The sequence below is a fragment of the Pinus tabuliformis genome, chromosome X (assembly GCF_031772625.1).
Source record: "Pinus tabuliformis cultivar Carrire ecotype Pingquan chromosome X, CPIR1, whole genome shotgun sequence".
Taxonomy (NCBI): Eukaryota; Viridiplantae; Streptophyta; class Pinopsida; order Pinales; family Pinaceae; genus Pinus; species Pinus tabuliformis.
Genome location: NC_142308.1, coordinates 477,005,467 through 477,010,655, shown reverse-complemented (window position 1 = coordinate 477,010,655; position 5,189 = coordinate 477,005,467). Strand labels below are relative to the sequence as shown.

At 37.5% G+C, this 5,189-nt stretch overlaps 1 pseudogene; it reads left to right on the top strand.

Annotated features, from left to right (window-relative positions):
• Positions 1-3,482: 3,482 nt before the first annotated feature.
• LOC149140756 (putative chromatin-remodeling complex ATPase chain pseudogene) lies at positions 3,483-4,764 on the top strand (annotated as a pseudogene).
• Positions 4,765-5,189: the final 425 nt, after the last annotated feature.

The window sequence follows — 5,189 nt, the reverse complement described above, 5'->3', positions numbered from 1 at the left end:
CATCCCCAAAATGATGGCCAAACAAAGGTTGTCAACAGGATTATCGTACACATTTTGCACATGGACAACTAGAAGCATCCGTGCACGTGGGTTGAAATTCTCCCCTATGTCGAACACAGCTACAACAGAGCTCTCCACAGCTCAACAAGACACAACCCCTTTCAGGTAGGGATGGGATTTCAACCATTATGCCCCATTGATGTGGCCATACCATTTGCATCCACTAAGGTAGATTCAGCTCACATTCAGTCCAAATTTGAAAGGGATAACATCTTCATTGAGCACATTCAACAGATACGCCAGTAGGTCCATGATATATTATACAGAGCCAATTCTAAGTACAAGTAGTGCCATGATCAACATCGAGTGTCGCACAAGTTACAGGTGGCCAAAAAAATTAGGCTACATTTGCAGAAGGAGCACATTGTTTAACCCCACCACAAGCTTTGCCTGCTCTGATATGGGCCATACACCACCACCAAGGTTGTCAGTGACAATGCCTTTGAGCTCAGCATCCCACCATTCCTTGGTTTGCACCCAGTGTTCAATGTAGATTACCTTCGGCTATACTTTCCACCATTGTTGGACACATCTGACATTGCAGAACAAATCACACTAACAGAGCTTAACCCGAATTGCATGGAATAGGACACAACGGATAAGATCATGGACACGTAGATCAAGAACACTCGCCAACAGAGGATACAACTATATCGAGTTGTCAAAGTAGGTCAACTCCTTCACTAGGGCAAGTGGTTCAGTAGGGATGAGGTTCAATAGAAATTTCCTCACCTCATGGAGGCTCTGCACGCAATGGGGAGCATTGCTTCCTAAGGGGGGAGGAATGATCTAGGTGGATATTGGTGGCCACCCACCTATTTGACCTAGATCCCCAGTCAGTTTCATCTATTTACTTGTTCATTTCAACATTTACTATTTTTAGCAGCTTTTCAGGTCTTGAACTTCCGGAGAATTTTTGACCCCCTAAACGACGTTTTTTTCGGCTCCATGACAGGCCCGTAAAAGTGGGCAAGGGGGACTTGTGGTAAAACATGTAGTACTCATAGAGACCTTTCTATCAAGGTATCATATGCGTCAAATGGAGATAATATGACCAAGTTATGACCCCGAGAAGTTGGCTTCCCGACTAACCCCAACGGGGCCCACAAACTCTTGGTGTTACATCTCTTGGGGTTAGGATTTTGGTTGTTTAGGGTTTTCTCATGTTTTCCAATAATAAATAGGCCATTCAGCCTCATAGTAACACAGTTCAGAGTCATTTAGCCGCCCATGGAAAATTTTAGGGGCGAATGTTCGCCCTTTGGCGAAATTAAGGGGTTTTAAATTTTTAGTGGGCAGATATTTTGTATCATAGTACATTTTTACAAATCACCTCAAATAGCCCACCTTATTTTAAGGGAGAGGGTAAAAAAGGTAAATTTAGCCGTTGAAATTAGGAGTTAGAACCTTCCATTCGCCCTAATTTTCAAGAATAGGTTTTATTTAAGTGAATCCTATGGGCCAAATACCATATTTATAAAAGAAGTATGGTAAATTAATAAAAATATAAACAAATGAGAGGTATGGTAAATAAATAAAATATTTTTTATATTTACTCCATAAGTCACCTTATATACATGCAAGGCTGTAAACAAATAAAAATATAAGTAAAGTGGAGGTATGGTAAATAAATAAAACATCTTTTTATACTTACTCAAAAGGTATGGTAAATAAATAAAAATATAAATAAACTAGATGTATGGTAAATAAATAAAACCTCTTTTTATATTTAGTCCATAACCCTCGTTCTATTTATGAAGGCTCAAAAAAGAGGTTTTATTTAAGTGAATCCTATGGGCCAAATACCATATTTGTAAAAGAGGTATGGTAAATTAATAAAAATATAAATAAACGAGAGGTATGGTAAACAAATAAAACATTTTTTTATATTTACTCCATAAGTCACCTTATATTTATGAACACTCAAAAAATGCGTTATATTTAGGTGAAACCTATGGGCAAAATACTATGGGACAAATACCATGGGCTAGATTATTATTAATACCATGCAAAAAAACATTATTAACCCTAATATTAGTATTAATAAAAATAAAAATGGCACATGGTATTCACCAAAATGGCACATGGTATTGACCCATGGCATTCACCTGGAATGTAGCCTATTTAAATGGGGGAATTAAACCATCATAGATCCATCTTTACTTTGAATCTACTAACTCCGGAGAGGTATCAAATATCGTGATATGCAAACTAGCATAGAGTGAAAAAATATTTGATCCCTCTGGGGGCTTGGATGTTGTAATTTAATGTATGTTAAACATTTTAGCTTGGTTAAAATAAAAATCAACTATTAATTTTATTAATTTTTATAAATTACTAATAGTAATTTTTAAGCTCGAGGTTTATGATAACCCATGGTATTCATGTGATCATAGACTATTTAAAGGGGAAATTCTATCATCTTAGATCCATCTTAATTCTGGGTCTACCAAGTGCTCAGAGGGATAAATAGATTTCACCCCCCTAAGAGTGGTAGATTTGGAGTTAAGATGGATATAAGTTGGTTTCTATGATAATGAAGATATTAAATAGACTTAGGAAATTATATTGCAAAAACATCTTAAGGTGAATGGTTAAAGCATAGACATTGGACAAGTATATTTGTATACTTCTGTTTTAAACTGAAACAAATCTAGGGCTAAAAGGAATGGATTGATTGCACTAGTCATCCTTCTATAACTTTCCAACATAGGTTGGAGTAAACAGATTGTAATTTGGGTAATTTTTCTAACTGCAAACAGGAACATACTTGTGTATTGGCAGGGTGGTTACGAGGTCCCTAGAAGTTGTTATCACTCAAGAAAAAATATTTTAAATTCTGAACATCAATTTTTTAAATTTGTCAAAGGGTTGGTGTCAGTTTTGGATCTAGTCTTTTCATCTTGTTTTAGAGTCTTGTTAGTATGTCAAATGGGGTCAATTTTCTGTTTTAGTCTATCATTGGTCTCATATCTCACATGAATATCATATGTCGAAACTCATTTCAAAGTTCATATGCGCTACGAAACTGTCTAGGTGATTTCGTAGCGCAGAAACCCGGTCTAGGTGATTTCGTAGCGCAAAGCAACGATTTTGCACTAACTGCGTTACGAAATCGGGGATTCGTGCTAATCCATATCAAATCTCACCCAGTTGTCATATTTATCAAAATCCGTTGTGTTTACATCAACAGTTGTCAGCTTATACACTTCGTCTATCATATCTAAACGCTTATCTTCATCATTAGGTCGTTAGGTGTCTTGGTACTGGCACATGTTTACAGTTGTTACTGAGAAGGAGACAAAGGGTTCTGTTTATGATCTGAATGCATTTAATGGAAAGTTTCTTGCTGACATCAATCAAAAGATTCAGTTATACAAATGGGAGCTCTGTGATGATGGTTCAGGAGAGTTGCAGTCTGAATGTGGCCATCATGGTCATATTCAAAGACCGCACTTAAACGTTTCAGTTGGCGATACATTATTATTGATGAAGCACATCGAATAAAGAATGAAAATTCACTTCTTGCAAAGACTATGAGAATCTACAGCACCAACTACAGGCTTCTTATAACTGGTACACCTCTTCAAAACAACCTTCATGAACTTTGGTTTCTTCTCAATTTCTTACTTCCAGAAATTTTTAGTTCTGCTGAAACTTTTGATGACTGGTGCCAAATTTCAGCTGACAATGACCAACAAGAAGTGGTTCAACAACTTCATAAGGTTCTTGGGCCATTTCTTCTATGGAGACTGAAGTCAGATGTTGAAAAGGGTCTGCCTCCTAAAAAGGAAACCATATTGAAAGTTGGAATGTCACAAATGCAAAAGGAATTTTACCGGGCATTGCTTCAAAAAGACTTGGATGTTGTGAATGCTGGAGGGATGTTGTGAATGCTGGAGGAGAGCGTAAGCGCCTTTTGAATATAGCCATGTAATTGAGGAAGTGCTGCAACCATCCATATCTCTTTCAGGGTGCTGAGCCAGGTCCACCATACACCACTGGAGACCATCTAATCACCAATGCGGGCAAAATGGTTCTTTTGGATAAGTTGCTTCCAAAACTGAAGGACCGTGATTCCAGAGTTCTTATTTTTTCACAGATGACAAGACTGTTGGACATTCTGGAGGATTATTGTATGTTTCGTGGATATCAGTATTGTCGAATTGATGGGAATACTTCAGGAGAGGATCGTGATACTTCCATAGATTCTTTCAATCAAGAAGGGAGTGAAAAGTTTATTTTCTTGCTTTCAACCAGTGCTAGAGGCCTTGGTATTAACCTTGCCACAACAGATGTGGTCATTTTGTATGACAGTGAGTGGAATCCACAAGTTGATCTACAAGCCCAGGATCGTGCACATAGAATTGGACAGAAGAAAGAAGTTCAAGTTTTCCGCTTTTGTACAAAGTACACTATAGAGGAAAAGGTGATTGAAAGGGCTTATAAGAAGCTTGCACTTGATGCATTGGTCATACAACAAGGACGTCTAACAGAAAAAAAAACTGTAAACAAGGATGAGTTGTTGCAGATGGTGAGGTTTGGTGCAAAAATGGTATTTAGCTTCAAGATAGCACCATAACTGATGAGGATATTGACCGAATTATTGTGAAAGGTGAGGAGGCTACAACAGAGCTGGATGCAAAGATGAAGAAGTTCACAGAAGATTGCAATCACTGGCAACATGTGGACTTACAAACTTGACTTCACTTAGTTAAAAAAAAAAAGGAGCAATGCAATAACTGCATTAGGCTTGCATGCCTTAGATGGTCTTATAAACTTGAGAAGTCTGGATCTAGTGATGTGCTCAGGGATTCATGGTGGATTGGTGCATCTAAAAAGGGCTTACAAAAATAGAAGCATTGAACATTGGATGGTGCAACTGTATAAATAACTCAGATATCAAACCTCTGGCTGAGCTTATAAACTTGAAGGAGCTGCAAACTTATCGAAATAAAGTTGTAGATTCAGGCATTGTTTATGTAGGCTTTCCGGTGACTGTGGCATGCATGGATACAATTTCAGGTCTTATTGCTTTGACACATCTCAACATAAATTCATGCTGTATAATTGATGCTGGAAGCTAAAATCTAAAGAACTTTTGAATTGAAAGACTCTGAACATGGCCT